The sequence below is a fragment of the Parus major genome, chromosome 4 (assembly GCF_001522545.3).
Source record: "Parus major isolate Abel chromosome 4, Parus_major1.1, whole genome shotgun sequence".
NCBI lineage: Eukaryota > Metazoa > Chordata > Aves > Passeriformes > Paridae > Parus > Parus major.
In genome coordinates, this window is record NC_031771.1 from 60,983,912 (window position 1) to 61,001,738 (window position 17,827).

At 39.6% G+C, this 17,827-nt stretch overlaps 1 protein-coding gene and 1 long non-coding RNA gene across 4 annotated transcripts in view; one reads left to right on the forward strand and one right to left on the reverse strand.

The window, feature by feature from the left end:
- The window catches only part of NSD2 (nuclear receptor binding SET domain protein 2), a 98,985-nt gene that overhangs the window by 74,648 nt on the left and 6,510 nt on the right, over positions 1-17,827 (reverse strand). For all 3 annotated transcript variants that reach the window (XM_015623895.3, XM_033513745.1, XM_033513744.1), the window contains one exon: positions 12,937-13,020. The gene's annotated coding sequence lies outside the window, so the exon portion shown is untranslated. The remainder of the gene's footprint in view (positions 1-12,936; positions 13,021-17,827) is intronic.
- Positions 321-8,404, forward strand: LOC109022606. The gene is made up of 4 exons (XR_004496992.1): positions 321-552; positions 670-748; positions 3,470-3,536; positions 4,432-8,404. It is a non-coding gene; the product is annotated as an uncharacterized LOC109022606 (long non-coding RNA).

Below are 17,827 nucleotides of genomic sequence, written 5' to 3' on the forward strand. Positions count from 1 at the left end.
GCGGCGCCCGCCGGGAGCGGGACCGGGAGCGCGGCCGGGACTGCCCGGCGGAGAGGGGAGCCCGGGCCCGCTGCCAGGGGAGGGAAGGCACGGGGCGAGGAGGGGCCAGGCCCGCTCGGGAGAGCCTGGCTCACCGCCCCCAGGTGGGCGAGAGCGCGTCCAGGGCCCGCCCACCCCGGTGGGAAACGCTTTTTTAAAAACATCTTTATGTTGTTGTTATTTATCTCCCCTGGGGTACGGGGATGCTGGCCGTGAGCCGCCCCCGGGCGTGCAAGAACGCGTTAAGCCCACCCCCCCGAAAGGCAATATAAGAGGTCGGCGAAAAACGTTTAGTTTTAAATATCTTTATATTATTATTTATCTTCTGGCCGGCTGAAAAGTGCTGTCCTCACCGCTGGCCTCAGCCACCGTACACGTGCGCTTTCTGAAAATCCTGATTTAAGCCAAATGTTTTGACTTTCCGTACAACTGCACACAATTTGGAGGCTGTCGAATGGTTGTAAGAACTGAAGTGTGCCTGGCTGCGAATTATCCGGGCTGTCTCTTCTGGAAGTATGGCCTGGGTTATATTTTATTTTTTTTAAGCTTGCATCAAAATAAGTACATGTGCTTGCAATTTGCCAATTGAAAACACAGCTTTTTTTCTTTTTTCTTTTTTTTTTTCCTTAGGTCAAATCGTTAAACAGCCGTCATGTTACAATAGGAACAAATATTCTCATGAACCGTTGCACCAGATAATGAAATGCAGGTAATGGCCAGGTTTTTCAAGCTTTCAATGGTTTAATAAAGGATTTATGGAGCACTGAGAAGCTGTGTTTGTGTCCAAAGCAGAGAATAGAGTTCCTCGGTGCTATGGATACTGTATTAACCTGGTAGCTAAGGACCTGTCGCAACTCCTGCCAAAGGTAAACAGATGATAATTGAGGGAGGGGAACACACCAGCATCATACTTCGTGGACAATGGTGAAATTAGGCCATCTGTTGCAGAAAGGCTCAGATTGCTTATTTTTTTACGTGATCCTTAATTTACTTTCATGTGTTAAAATTTGTTGATGTGTTTAGGTGAGTATTTAATGGTGGCTGCATGGCAGTTGAACAGTGCAAATTTAGTGCTAAGTACTTAGTAATGAAAATCTTAATCATTAGCTGATTAAAACTTTAAGCTGAAGGTGGCTGGAGGAGATCTGTCTGCATTGATAAAGGTATCTTAACTTGTTTTACAGCCTTCCTGTGGGGAAAAAAAAATACACTATCTTTAAGGTGTTAGACAAACAAGATTTAGTTTCTGAATGTCAGTGTTTACAGCACTAAAGAAAGATAAAGTGCCATTGCATTTTAAAATAGCTAATTTGGATTAGAATCGAGACAGTTTTATACAGCTTCCTTTCTAAAGTTAAGTGCAGACACAGAAAAACTGAAGGTCCTTTCTAATTAAAAATAGACACTAATATCAATACAAATAAATAGAAGTACAAGTATGTGAATCCTGTTGTTTATGTAAGGGAATATACAGGCTTGCTTTCCATAGTTGAACAATAAATCTAATATACTCGAAGTACAAAGCATGCCATGCCATGTATGCAGGGGTGTTTTCAACTTCAATAAGAAACATTAATTATCAGTAATTTGTGTGATACAATTACTTTATCTGTGTTCTCTTGGGAATAAATTCTTTGTACAGGCCCAATGATATAAATTCATCTTTATGTATGACTTACAAAAGAGAAAACACTAATTGCTTATCACTAATGCATAATATCCTATAGATAACACATTTCCTGTGTTTGCCTTCTGTGTCAGTTCTTTAAGATGTAAGTGGAAGGATTTTGTTATCATGGTCAAGGTGACAAATCTTCCTTAGTCCTTACAATTCTTGTAGATCATTGGCTGTGTTGTGAGACCAAGATTAGCAGCTACGTAATTACCTCCTGATAAACCCACCATACAGATTTCCAGGAAAGTTTATGCTGGGAGTTACACCTTTAACTGGAATACTACCATTTTATATTTTAGATAAACACTGGTCCAAACTTGTCCAATGTTTTGTTCCTTTAAATAAAAATTGTGCTTGCACGTTTTCTAATTTTCAAAACAATTGGCTGTTTCCTTGAGCTCTTACTGTGGTAATAAAGATACCTCATTTTTCCACTGCAGTACATAAAGAGGCTGGTCCTTTGCAAGGGGGTATGACACTTCAGAGAACTGAGTTCAAAAAAGCTTTAACTTCTCAAGGTGTAAATGCATATGCAGGGCAGAATAAGCTTGTGCTGCCAAATCACAAGCATGCTGCATTACACTTGAGAGATAGCTTTGAAGGAGTTGAAGGAAACGTCCTCTAACGTTTCTTGTAGTCACAACTTCCCAAGTTCCCTGAACCTCTTAGAGATTTTGTTCATTTTGTTTGTTATTTTAAATTAACTAGTATTTTTTAGCAGTTTTGGTTTCTTTGGCCTATCCAAGAATTATCAGCTGCACAACTAGAGCAAATAAAAGTATTCATTTATTAGTGACTCCTGTTTCATTTGGTGTCTAGTATTTTATTGCTTCTTACTGTCAACTTTTATGGATATATTGTGTTAAACAATACCATAACTAAAATCCCTCTTTCAACTCCAAGGCATTTAAATAAATGTAGTGGTAGCATGCTGTCCTAGAAATATTTAAATATTTTGGAGATTGTCAATTAGTTACTAGGCCAAAAGATAATTTGCAATTCAAGCACTTTTTCCAAGATCACTTACTCAGCAATAACAGAAGTCAGCGCCTCCGGCTTTAGGCATGTGCTGGAATTCTGAAGGTGAAGGAAGTTTGTTTTGTTGCCACCACAGGGACAGTGAGTGCAGGACAAGCCCAAGGCCTTGTGCTGCACTTGCTGTAGTTCCACTGTGTTAGATGGAGGTCAGGAACAAACAGAGTGTACGGCATTACTCTGTGAACAGCTCTCCCTCCTTGGAGAGCTTGGTCAGTGCTACTGACAAGGGGAGGGGGCACATTTTGGGGTTCTTGTTGCTATTGAAGCAGTGGGGACCAGCAGTCCCTGTGCTGAAGCTTTGCCATTCTCCTGGCAAAGGCAATTAGCAAGGACAGTGCAGTTCATGAGCACGTTTGATCTCACTGTAGATCTCTGTGGCAGGGGCCTTGTGTCTACATTTCTCTCCTGTATGGATGCTAAGGATTGGTTGCTTTCTAAATTCATTTCTTGTACCCGTTTTTATTTTTGTTTTAGGATTTTATATAATAATCTGTCTAGTATGTATTTTCTTGCATGCAGATTATCTTGGTGGCAATGTTAACTCAAAGTAGTGCTAAACTGAAGTTATGAGTGCAGTCCAGATGTTACTCAGATATTCCCAAATTAGAAGAGCAGCACAGCATGTTTGCAGTGTTTATTATACTGAGATGTTGAATGAGATAAGTACTGTACTAAGCCATATAGAACCTACAGACATAGTTTTTTCTTGTTTCACAGACTTTTCCCCCTATTAGGGGTGAACACTGAAGACATTACAGTTCAAACCATGAATACACCGGTAATGGTAATAAAGTTAATGCTGCTCATTGTCCTGTTTTGATGTAGCACTGATGCAGAGATACCAATGCTCATTGTTATCCCCTACTATCACCGTGCCATTTTCATGCTGGCAGCCTATGTTTTTCTTTAAATTAACAGAGAGTAATTGTTGTTTTCAACCTTTCTGAACCTATCCTTAGCTATGTTAAGTATAGCTAGATATGGACACTGATCTTCAGTGTGTCAGTCTGTATATCATCACAACTGTTAATAAAAATCTTTATCAGCATGTATGTGTTTGTCTTTGACCATGCAGCAGATTGCATGCTATTTAACATGGACATAGGAAGCTGCTGATCTAGGATTAAGAAATAATGAAATACGAAATTTAAAATCAGCGTTTCAATGTATTTTATATCAATTGCAGCACATTCATTGTAAAATGGTAGTAAATGTGTTCTAGAGAACATGGACATATATTTGCTAATGAATTTGAATGAAAATTCACTGAAAATGGTTACTTGAAAAATTTGATGTGTATTAGAATCACTTTTAAATGACCTTGAAAATGAGAAGGTACAGGCTTTTTAGACTTTGTGTAACCCCATATAAAAATGGAGTAATGGTGTTTTCTAATAGAAAGCTGATTCCTTGGGAAAAAGAAAATAATCTACTTTGAATTACTTAGAATTAGTCTCTGTCCAAATGAAGGACATCTAATGCAGCTACAGTTTATGGCTTAAATACTGATCAGAGTAAAATATGATTGCCTGATGAAAAAACACAGTTAAATGTGAATCTTCTTCCTACTATGAGTTATACCAGCCTGTTTACCATGTTTTCAAATAGGGAAAAGACTGGAGTAAATGTCACTTTTGTTGCAAATACTTATTTATGTTTGTGTCATTTGTACTGAGCAGAAGGAAGAGAAGTGTAATTGAGGGAGCAAAAGGAAGAGGAAAGTTGAACACATGAGGGAGTGGAATACATCTTCAGGGCAAGACAGAGGCCACGAGAAAGGAAAATTGAGGAGCATGTCCCTGCTGTTTTCCAGTGTTGGGATGATAAAAACCAGCTGTATACCAGTTTGCAGCAGCTAACGTGCTTCAGCTTGGTATAACTCCAGTGAATCAATAAATTTATCTATAGACGTTATGTGTCTCTAATTATCTATGACTTAATTTAAACATTGCTGACATTCAGAATAAAATAAATCTAATCTATGTAGAAACACACAGCTTGAGGATTCAAAATATATTAACTCTGCTATCCAATGATAGCATAGTGTTACTGTGTTTCTAAATATAAACTTAATCTCACTTAGAAGTATAAATTTTAAAAAAATCTATAATCAGACAGTGTTTAGCACAACAGAGCAAAAATATATTTTTTTCAATATGTTTGGCATGTGTTTCTAGATCTTACAGAGTTAAGCTTTAGCCTTAACAAGCCAAGTCTTAGCTTTTGAGGAGCTGTAATGTAGGTTTGAATGTTAAATTCTTCTGCATTTCAAATTGCTGACTTATGTTTAATCTTCATGGAATTACTGGTCAGCAATAATCAAAATATGGTAAGTTATATAGCAATGGAAATCTTGAAGAGTGGGTTTTTTTTTTCATTTTGGCAGAGAAATGACTATTGATATTTCCACTCACTGTTGGGGCCAAAGAATAAAGTTTGTTAAGGGTTGAATAGGCCAGATAGATAATGCTACTACTGTTTTCAGCAGATGCTAATGCAGTGTTTTATTTTGCACATGTATTAATCTTTGCTGCCTCAGTACAGAGTGGTGGGGGTAACTGTGTTGGTCCTAAAGGTTAATTTCATTCTTTTTTAAGGCATGCCATTATTCTGTTAACAGTAATTGCTCTTTTTTGAATGATTAGTTTGATCACGTGAACTGTTTCTAATTATGTTGGTGACTGGCAATTTCCTGTACTGAGAAATTGTAGTTGTGATCATATCCTATTTACTCAATGTATATGCCTTGAGAAAAATGCTCAATGACAGGCATTTTCAGAAATTGCCACAAATTTCAAGAACTGTTTGGAGACTTTATATAAGATGCTTAGCACTTGTTTTACATTGGTGTTGAGTATGTGCAATGTGCTTGACAAATGAGGGCTGAAACAACTGGATGTGAGGCGCAGGATGAGCAGGTTTGCAAATGCAGGCCTATCTGCTAAATTATCACCTGTGCTGTCACTGCTGTGAAAACTGAAAGGAGTGGGACGTGTTTCTTGCGCATTTTACAGCGTTTTTACACTCGAGCTGGATCTGCTCACTGCTGTAAGCTCTGTTTGCTCGCTTCAGTTACTGTTAATGAGGCAGAGCGTGCGCGGTGCCAGCCGCTGCCGCACTGAGGCTCCTGCTGGGTGAGCCAGCCCTGGCAGGGAGCGAGGGCTGCTGGGCTGCCTGCAGCACTCACACTGCGCTCCGCTGCCAGCAGCGCACCCTGCACACAGCGCTGACCCCGCCGAGCCGCTTCTGCCTCCAGTGCCAAATCTGCGTCCAGTTTACAAACAGCAGAAAAACATCGGGCTGTCTCAGCTGCATGTACAGCAGCTGAATTAAACTGCGATTCACGTGAAGACTGTAACCAGCAGAGAAGAAAGGTGGTGGGTTTGGCCAGAGGTGCAAGACAGTGGCTGCATGAAGATTCACCCACTCTCCGCTGTCTCACGCTGAATGGTTGTAGTAGCACTGTGCTAAGAATAGCATCATTCCCATGGACACAAGCCACTGGAGTTGAACACTCCTTCTTTTGCAATTGCTACAGCAACTGGGCATGTAGTGTTTGTGAAGGGTTGACATTATGTGCATCTTCTGGGTCTGAGCTGGTTCTTCAAAGCTGTTTGCACTGGTTCCACAGGATGTGATAGGCATTTAAATGGCATTCAGAATCAAGGGGCCTGTGATTCAAAGCCCCAGTTTCTGTCTCAGCCCAGAAGTGCTTCAGAATGCCCAGAAGAGGCAATTCTACATCTTAGTAAAAGTACACCACTGATAACATCACCAAGAGCTGCAGTACCAGGATCCTGAAATTAAGCACTCTCTCTGGCAATCTGGCATTCAAAGCCTTCAAAGGAACGTACTCAAGGCCTGTAAAGTGCAACCAAGTGCTTTGCCACAACATACCACTTTAAATGCACATTCTACATGTGTTCCTTACTTCACCTGCACTTGTAAAACCGTTACATTTGACTTTTATTTGGAATGTCTCTGACAAATAGATGTACTTATCAATAAGTAGTCTCTGTAGCCCCAAACACGTGTGCTCTACCACAGCTGTAATGCCCAGTGCTTGTGGGGACTCTGGTCTAGTCAATGTAGGTCCGCAGGAGCAAGGAACTGCAAGCCTTTTTTATGTGCTCCCTGATTTGCCTGTAACTGTCCTCAAGGATTTTTACAGGCGGGCAGCCTATAGGCCTGATATGGATATGTCCCTCACAGTAAATTAAAGAACTTCATTAGATGTTCACTGGCTCATTAGAGTGGGACCTGTGATCCCTGCCCATTACACACAGGCTGCCTCTCCAGCTGCATATTGCCCTTCCTGAGTACCTCTGCCACCTCTAAGCCTGGGGCATTTGTCTGTCTGTGAATCAGCTCAGGCATTCCTACAGTTCTCAGTCAGGTGTGCAAAGGTAAACCAGCTCCCTTCATGAGTGGATCACGAGTTCTGCTTTAGTGTTGCGAGCCAGAGAGCCTCTGCTGCCCAGCTACTATCCAGTCTGCCTTCATCTACCTGGTGCCATCCTAATAAATTATGATATGTGTGCTCAGAATTTATCACTTTGCTGACTGAACAAACAGCAAACAGAAATCTGAAGGATGCTCTGGAGATGCTTTTTACAATGCAATATAAACATAGCAAGTTGCCCTCCTCAGAAGTCTGTGGATATGTGCACACTGGGATAGTTGCTGGGCCTAGCTGATTCAGGAAAGAACATAAAGAAGTCATTGATTCAATGGGAAACATTTACCCAAGAGTTATGTTCGAATGGCTTAGGTCTCAGAATGGAATTCCACTTTGATAATTGTCAATATTCATTAAAAAACTTACTTTGGCTTCTGAGAATTATTTTCTAGGTTAGTTTAAATAACTAGTTATCATATTCTTTCATTTTCTTTTCATGGCATTATTAATTAATTATATGTTAAGTCTTGAGTAATTTTAAAGATTTAATTTATGACCTAACTATACTGGCCCTTTAAAAAGTCCAAAGGGCAGAGACTTGCAATCCTTACACATTCATACCAGCAGAGGAGCCCTTAGCATGTGAGTGTCCTGTAAGCAATATTTAAATATAAATGTTAAATAATGATGTGTTCTGAAGGTAGGAGCTGTGGTTTTTGCAAACCTTTTGCACACTTGTGTGTGCCAGGCAGACAAGCACTCTGGATTTTGAAAGATAACCCCCTTTTGAACTGTAAGCATCCCATCTCACTATGATTCCTGGGGAGAAAATCTTGTTCCAAGTGCTTGGATTTATGTAGGCCCTGTGGAGTTCACTGGTGGGTTTATTTGGCAGGTGGGCCTTATTAACCTGCCAGCAAGGGACTGTTTGACCTGCTTAGGTTTGTAGAGCTTGTAAATAAAGATTCTGTCAGGGAAGAGAGATTCTCTTGTGCTTCAGACTATTTATATCTCTTCTAACTGTGGCTGTTAAAGCATATAAAGAAACAGAAGGTCTGGGATGTGAGACAGAAAACCCTGAGGGAGTTTTACGTGTTGTATTTGGATTGCTGTGTTAATATCCTAAAATAAACACAGCATGCCAGAAAATGGGGAATATTTTTATTGTAATTATTATTAACTCAAAGACATAAATTATTGGTTATTGAATGGAGCATGGCTGAGCTTGGCTGTAGAGGACAATAAAATAACCTCTTAATTTAACACTAGCAGCTATTGGCAATCAATGGGAACCAGACATTTAATCAGTTTCATTTCCCTCTTTTTTTTTCTATCTTTTTTTGCATTGTTTTCAAGTTTAATTATTACTAGTATTTACATTTTTTACAGCTCAGGTTAATAATGAATACAATAAGTTTCAATAAATTGTAATAATAATAAAACTATGATAGACTCTCCATCAATAGAATAATTTTAATTAGACAAATATATTGAAAGGTCTGTTGTATTACAGAATGAAAAAAACCTCCCTTTAAGAAGTCTTTTTGTCTGTCTAGAGTAGGTCTGATTATAGGGTCCTTTCTAACTGCAATATGTAATTTTTCATAGGTGTATCTTATTCAAATAACACCAAGTTCAGTGTCTACCAGAGTTGAGATTTTGAGTCTGTATTCCTTGTTCATTTGAAAGTCAGTTTTGGAATTTTTTTTTTTTTCTATCCTGAATGACCTTGACAAATGTTTTTGACCTTACTCAGGTTGGACTAATCTGGTATTTAGGCATTTTTTTTTTAAATATTTTATATTAACAGTCACTAGTTCATAGAGAAGCTGATGAATTTACATTTGCAACAATACTGCAAAAGTATTTCACTCTAGAGCTACTGCAGTTGCCCAGGAGACCTTGCTATTAAGGAAGGACCAGTAAGGTATTACTGCTGATGCACAGAGTAGAGAAAGACTTCCAAATTTTTCAAGTCACCAAAACTTTACATGTGGAGGCCACCTGGGAGAAACATGAAGACAGGCTCTTTCTTCTTTTGTTCCACCTCCTTTCCAGTGGACATCACTTTTGTGAGCTGGATGCCCTGGCTCCCAGCACTGCTGTGAAGTGGGACTGGCAAACTACCGTGCACCTGTTCCAGGGGGATTAGCCACTGGTGACAGCCCATACCCAGAATTTCCTCCACACATAGTATTACCCTTCAACAAGTGAGTCAGAACCATTTGACTTGGAGCTTTTTATAGTTGCTGTTGAGGGTAATGATAATCATCCCAATAAAGTAGTTCTTAACCTCATACTGAATAGTTTGCCATTGGTTGAAGAAGATACCAAGCTCTCCTTCACTCCCATCCCTATCAGCTTTACCAGCACTGCCAAAACACTGTTAAGCTTTTACAATAATCTGTCATTACAGTGGGAAGTCAGTGCTGTCTGGTGGATGAGATACCAGTCTGAGGCCAGAATTGACTCCCCTAATTAATTCACCATTGGGAAATCTAAGACTGTATTACTTCCTCTGCTGTTTTGATCTTCCTAATGATAAATACATTCATTTGAGAATTCAATAAACAGCTCATGCTGAAAACCAAGTATGCCAGGATTGGTTTGCAGAACTAAGCTTTAAGTTTTCTACTCCAAAGAATCAAATATTATCTGTATTGTATTCCTACATGTTGATATGCTAATTGATTACAGAAATAATATTCATGGTTTTTTTTTCTCTTTTGTCTGCTGCTTACAAGCCTTTGTGTCATTCTAGTAGAACACAGTTTTTCATATAAATACTTTTATTTTCTTACTTTGAAAATTGTCCATGTATAGTTCAGGGAATAAATGTACTAAATATAATTCCACCCAAGTCTCTCTTTTTATTTTTTATCATTTTATCTTCTCTTTTTTATCTCCTCCTTTTCCCCCTTTTTCTTTTCTTTTTTTTTTTTTTTTCCCCTCCCTTTCTGCAAGTACATAAAAAGAATTAGGCACTTCCTGCTATCCCTAAGCACAAATTTAGTTCCTGGTATATCTACTCCAACGTATTCAAGAAAGGAATAATCTTTCTGAGGCTGTAGTGCTTTTACAGTGGCTGCAGTAGCTATAGCTCAGACTGTAGCTCCATACTGGAGGAATTGTGTAATGTTTGATCTTTGGAAGTAATAAGGAACAGGCCCATTCATAGGTGAGAATAATATGCATTGTGCAGTACAGTGAAGCAGACAAACGTTCCTGCATAGAGAAGACCACTGTGTGCTAGAATAAAACAATTCATACCAGCCACAAAATTCACTGAATCAAAATATTTTTTTTTCTAAAATAAAATCTCCATTTCCTGGCTAAGATAAAGTAAGACTGATGAGGTACCACTTGTAAAAGGTGGATTTTATGAAAGAAGAGGATGTTAAGTGCTCTAGAGGTGAAGGATTTGCAGGAGAAGCATGATAAGATAAAGATTTGTATAAAATAGGACTGGGAAATGGCTAAGTGGGAACTGTGAGCTGAGTGTGTGGGAGGAAAGGAGGTAAGCATTCATTTCACCAAACATTAAGAACAGAAAAAAGGCACGGGTGGAGGGCAGATTTCTTTTTGTTAATCTGCTGTAAGCTGACCTGTTGATTTCAGTTCCTGCAGGGCATTAATACTGTGTTCAGTGGGCTTTTAATGTACATTTATCAACCAGTTTGCTGTGAATAGTTTCTGTCTGCTCTTTCTTCCAATTACTCCCTTTACCTCACCAAAAAAATCCAAGGGACAACCAGCCTGATTCACCTTTCAATTTATGAAGATTCTACTTGATTTAGATCCAGCTGCTTTGCTTTAAAGGTATCAGCTGTTAATTGTGAGCAGCACACTGTAGGGCTGCTCTAGCTTTTACCTGTGAGTAGTCAGGTCCAATGTGCCCTCACACCCTTACAAGCCTTTTCCTGGCACCCCTGGCAGCAGATGTGAGGACAGAACAGCACAGAGTAGGTTACACTGTCGGTGTGGGAGGGAAACAGCTGCCTAGTAAAGCAGCCTTTTGTGGACTATATTGAGTTCTGGCCCTGTTTTGCCATAAATTAACTGGTTTAATAAACATTTCCTGCAGCCTTTAGTAAACAGACTGTTTCATGCTTGAACTTACTACCATGCTCTTATCTTTGCTATAAAATGCATATAATCACGAGAGATTTCCGAGTGACAGAGTGGATTTGTGAAAACATCCACATAATGTTTTTCCACTTGCTTTCAGCTCTGTTCATGGATTTGCTGGCTGAGACAATGTTTGGAGTAAAGTCACATGATCAATCTGCATTTTCTTGCAGTCTTCCTGAGCTTTTGCACCATTCTTTTTCATGCCAGGTGTTCTGTTCATCTATACACCCAGGCTCCTTTTTTTTAAGGGTAATAAATCAAAATTATACAGTGTTTAGGATTTCAGTCAGAGAGATTATGTCAGAATTAGAACATTCCTGAGTGAAGGTCATATAAATCAATCCTTCAGTTATTCCATTTTCAGTTTCATTGTAATGAACAGTCCCCTGCTTGTGGTGAGAAAGCTTATGGTGCTAGAATACTGATAAGATGATACTGCATTGAGAGAATATTTTCGACTATTGGATGAAATCTGCAATGCGATATATGACATATATGCAAAGGTCTGAGCTGAAAAGCCTTGAAATTGTCAAATTATGGCATTCTAGGGATGAGACTGGTTTACAAAATTATTGAATCCTCTTTACAGCATAAAAAATTTTAATGTGCAAAGTAATAACAGAGGACTTGCAGTAGAAATGTAAGAGAAAAGCACACCACTCTTTCAAGCTATCATGTTAAACAGGTTAATGGTATACTGTTGTGCATGTTTAACATGGGGGTGTGATTTTTACCTGGGTTGTAATGCACAACAACTAACATCACTTTTCCTGCTTAAAATACTTGACAAGTGGTGATGCTTGTAATAACATAATGTAGCTAAGCAGTCATTTTAATTGCGTGCAAAATTTGTTATACTGAGAAGGAACTTGGCATTGGGGTCAGACTGATGGGATTTGGTGTATGCTGACAATTACTCAGGTTATTGTCTAAATTCCTTGATCAAACATACGCCCTATATGTACTTCCTAATGTATATATTGAACCTATGCTCACAGGACAGTATAAAGCAAATACAACTCTTTGAACACACTCCTACTCACTTTACCCTGGGGAAATTGCTAAAACATGCATATCTCTATTTTATTTACTACACACAACCCTACTGACATGCCAGTATTCCAGGGCCTATATGTTCCAGTCTATTTGCTACCTTCCCTTTGATTAGCTCTGCACTCTCACCAGGTTCCCCCTGGGTTAGACATATTTGGTTACCACTTAGCCCTGATTTGCATGTGGCTTCCTTCAGTTCCTGTGCACCCCTGCCTTGCACAAAAGCGCAGCTGGAGGCCGAAGGGAGAAGGAGGAGGAGCTCTCCAGGGTTCTGCTCAACCTGAGGTGCAAGGATCTGGGGAGAAGTACCTCAAATCTGGCCTTCAACCCAGCCAGCTTGAGTCAGCTTGTAGAAGTCCCCAGTGGTATCACACTGGTAAAGGCTCTGCATTGCAAGGTTAAAAACAGAAAATGGAATTCTGACAACTCCTTATTTACCTGCCTGCACTGTGATGTTCTGAGTACTGCCCTGAGTTTGGAACTTGCGGTCCTCCTCCACTTGGTGCTTCTGAAAGGATGTTAGATCAACGGAGGTGGGAACAATGGTTATGGAGGAGGAGGTGACAGACTTCCAGGAGCAATGATGAAACTGTGAACTCACCAGAAGTGGGCTGGCAGCTGATGGATTCAGTTTCTGAGGATCCATTCAGGAGCAAACTCATCATCCTGGGAATTGCAGGTAGCCCTGAAGCAATGTGAAACATAGCTTTTAAACAAAAATTTTAACAGGAATTTTTAAGAAAGTGCCTTCAATGTTATCTTTCTGGTTTTACTGGAAATTTAACAGCATCACGTTTTTGATTTGATTGGAAGCTTCAGCGGGGCCATTTGAAAGAGTCAGCCTCTCTGTTCTACCTGATGAATTGACCTGGACTTGGGCTACACAGGAAAAATATTTGCACCGTTTTTACCATGCACCAAGCCTGCTGTTCCTGATTGTAGGAACTGAGGGATGAGAAGCTTAGGACAAAGCACAAGGACCACAAAGGCCAGTGATGATAATCATGTGAAAAACAGAGGAGATAGAAGGAATTGGAAAGAGATAAAGGGGCACAATAAGAAGTGCACTGGGATATTATGCAGCTCTTCAGGAAACAATCACAGATGTTAAGCAGCTCATTAGGGAGGAACAAATCTCTCCATAATACCAGACTTGATCAAAACCAGCCTGAGTGTGAGTGTGGCTATGTGAGCACGGGCTGTGTGTGCCTCTGCAGTGCAGAAGCTTGAAGGCAGGTTTGCCACCAGCACACATGAGCTGGGACACAGCGATGTACAAGTAACCTTGGTGACAGAGGCAGGACTGAAACAGCGGATTCATAGCTCCCAGCTCTGTGCTCAGACCACCAGACTCTGTTCTCTGTGTGTTTATCAGCAGCGATGAAATACAAGTCACAGCTGCAGGCAGCAGTGCTCTATGCTCACCCTATTTCTCATACTCCTTCCTTAAGCACTCATTTCTGACTATGACCAGAGAGTGGATAAAGGGACTCACAGGCATTTGGTTTAGCCTAGTATAGTCATTCTAGTTCCCATTATGCCAAATGAAGCCTTCATCCAACCTAAATAAAGAACAGGATGTGGCACTGTAAGTTTCTTTGTTCACAGTGTCTTAATAAATTCTAGAACAAATGTACTCAATTTAGATGCAAAAGAACATTCTCTTACTGTCAGCTCTACAAGCTGGTCTTGAAAGCTGATAGTCATTGAATTCTTTTTGTCCTGTACATCAGTGCAAGGAAAGCTGTGGTGACAAAACCTGTAAATTTCTTCTGCAGTACCTCTTCCCTGCCTCCACATCCTGTCTCAGCACTGTCTGCAATTCTTACCTTCAGCAGGTTTATGAAATGTCTCAGCTGAATAAAATTATATTGTAACTGACATAGGAACAGGACTGGAATTCATTTCATCTTTATTACAGTGAAATGAAATTAGTTATATTGACAACTCAGTTATGAAGGGAGTAAAAGCTACAATATTTTTTATGCCCATGTTAGTAAAAAAACTTGATAATCTTGATATGCTGCATAGAAAAATTATTTTTGTATGATGCCATTTCACAAAATAATGTAAATATATGGATTGCATAGGTGTTTCTAGGAGCAGAATTTGCTCACAATAAATAATTTGTGATCTTACTTTGCTTCAGTAAAATTCCAGTTTATTTTAATTTTATTAATTTGCTTTGTGATACCTAAGTTTGCCGTAATAAAGACTCTTGGGGTTCTAATTAGTGACTTTTGTGGAACACTGTTTATCACAGTGATTTGAGATAAAGGTCAGTGCTTTCAGGAACCTGGAAAATACTTGGATTGGAGCACAGTGTCTTTCATGTTGGTTTACTTAGATAATTCAAAGTTGCAAACAGAAAGGTAACATACAATGATTAATATGATGCCTACTATCATTATACTTTTGGAGAAATATATTATCAAAGCCTGTCCTAAAAATTTCTTTCAACCAGATCTGTCATTTTTCATTTGGACAATATTGACTTGTTCATCTTTCTGTTTGAAATGTGCTTTACCACACACACACACACACACAGAGGAAACCCCAAAGTAGTCAGAGAAAGGAGATACCTTTGAGAATCATCCCTAATATATTCCCATTAATCTAAATGGAGTAACAACCATAGTATCCTGCCTATATGCTCTGCAAGGAGAGAAATGCAGTTCCATGCACAAAAGGCATGGTTTGGTTAAATCAATTTCTATAGCATCTTGTCTCCACATATTTCAGAGCACTATCCTTCTCAATTAATGTCAGCTCTGCTCTGGGAATACTCTTTGGTAGTTAACTGTTGCTGTTAGAGAGCTAACTTCAGATTGAACACAGCTGGCTTATATACTTTGCTGTTAATAGTTTTGCTAATGGAACAACAAATGGAAGTGGAACAAACTACTAAGCAGAATGCAGGAGATTTTCAACCCAAATAAATAAACTTTAAGGATAAGAAAACCCAAATGTAAATTTCCTTTGACTGACTCCTGATAAAAAAAAAAAACAAATTACAAACTTGAGGTACTTTTCTTTTTCCTGGATATCTAAGCCTTCAGCATATTGGGGGTTGCACTCATGCCTCTGTGCAAACAGCACTAATCTCTAGAATATTTAATTTTAAATTCATTCTTTGGCATCTCTTTACTTTCATTTCCACTTACATCAAAGTCAAACAGAAACCCCTCAAATAGCCCAACTCCTCACAGAGCAAAGAACGGAAGAAAGAGCAGCTACAAGGTTCAGGGAGGGTATGAAGAAAACACGTAATGTGTGTGTGAGAAGCATCACAGATGAAAGAAGAAAGCCAGCTGAAGAAAGGAGCTGAAGGTAAACAAGTGTAAGGCAGATTTTTAACAGATCTCAGTCTTGCTGTGGCTTTTATGGGTAATTAATTACCCACTAGAGGGAGATCGACTGTAACTTGTTGCCAGGTGGATTGTGGCAGAAGTTGGACTTTGCAAAGAGGAAAGATTATGGTAAGAAAGCAAGAGAAGATGCAAGTTCCTTTCCATGGTAGAGTTTCGTTCTGTGTAAGTTACCAAGCGGACTGAGATCTCTTCCCTTTCTGACCTGGCTTTCATTATATTTCTACACAAAAAATCCCCACCTAACCCGTTTCATTAACCTGTTTGTTCTGTTGGTGATAAAAACACATGGAGTTTAAAGGTGGCAGAAACAGTGTAGTGCTTGTCTAGGACTAACCAAACTGCCATAGGCCCCCAGCTTGGGGTGAGCCATACATGACTCAGTCAAGTGCCTTGAGACCCCCTGACAGTGACCCTTTGGTCCACCTCCAACACCTCCTCGGTTCCAGGTTAGGACTTGCATCTCATAGTTTTTATTAGCTGCCCATGGGTAATCATTTATGGTCTCTTACTCTCACCTCTATTTGTGCAGAACAGAGAAAGATTTTAACATTCAAAGCAGGCTTAGGCATGTCCTTTCCTCACGGGAAACCAAGAAAGGAAGTAGTAATGGATGCTTAGAATTGGAAACAGATTATAGGAAAAGCAGCTTCTACCCATTTGTGTCATTCCAGCTTCTGAAAATCAGTAGTTTAGGGATTTCCTAATTTCCAAAAAGGACATTGACAAGCATGTGTCAGGGACTTCATTAAGCCTAGCTCCTTTGAGTGTGTCTATTTTCTTGTTGAGCCTATTTATTTATATTTTAGAACATCCTGTTTCTGGCAATGAGTTTATATGAAAATATATTTCCTTCTGTTCTTTTTTTAAACCCTGCTCCCAGATAAATTGGTTTAATTAATATGGCATTATGAGCAGCAATAATAACCATTTTTTATTCACTTTCCTCCCATCTTCATTATTTTCCAGACCTCTGTATGTCCCCTTCCTGTTGCAGTACAGAATTCTAACCCCACTCTGGCTCCACTTATACTAGGATTTTTGAATAATATGAAGGCTTTTCAGAGACAAGCTATTAGCAGTGAAAATGGTCTTAACTCTAACCTTGCCCTACTGCATAAGAACTGTTGGATACAGAACATAATGCAAACTGGAAAAGATGCATAATTATTTCCACACAGGAAGTTTGCAGTTGATAGTTTGGTGTCACAGATAGAAATGACTAGTCTAACATGCCATGAACTAAGTCAGAGCCAAAAAAAAATTATCTAATGCCTGTGAACCCTCAGGGTCAAATATACTCTGCTACCACGTCCAATGCCAGAAAAGTTTGCTGACAAACACCAGCCACCAAAAACACTTCTGCCTCACAAACTCCTTGTCATAGTTTCCAAAGTGGCCTGTGGTTACATCTTGCTTACCTTCAAATTCCCTCAAAAATACTACAGGGGTTTTGGGGCACTACTGGTTCAATAACCGGGATTTAATAATTATTAAAAACATGGCATGACTTCATTTATCAGTGGCCTGATATGATCCTTAAACAAATTAGGTTAAGGTAAATGTAGAACAATGAATTTGCAAAAATCCAAATATAAGCAACACATTCGCATTGCTTATCCAAAGCAATGCACAGAAGAGAAATAGGGTATACAGGACATTTGCAGACCTAGCAGAGCAGCTGGCTGTGCTCTGTAAGAAAACTAGGCACAGGTGCTGGGATTGTGCCCAGGGCCTTGATTCCCAGCTGGCATGCTGAAAGAGGCTTCCCGCTCAGGGAGAGTTAGATGTCTGTTCCTTGGGAGGAGAGGCCTCGCAGAGGGGAGGAGGTTGTTCCCTTGGCACAACAGGGAAGCACTGCTGGCTGAGCCAGCTTTTTATTGGTATCTGTTTGGCATATTTCCTTTTTCAGATGTTGGAATAGTGATTAGAAAAGGAAATGATTGATATGTGTCATATTGGAATCAGTGTGGAGCTTGCCACCCTGACTGACGATCAGGCTGGATGTCTCACTTTTACCTGCTTCACAGATTAGTCCCAATGAGCTCCTCTCACTTGATCCAGCTGACGAATTGCTAGATATCCACAGACCCCAGCTAAGCCTTCAGTTTGTACACAAAATTC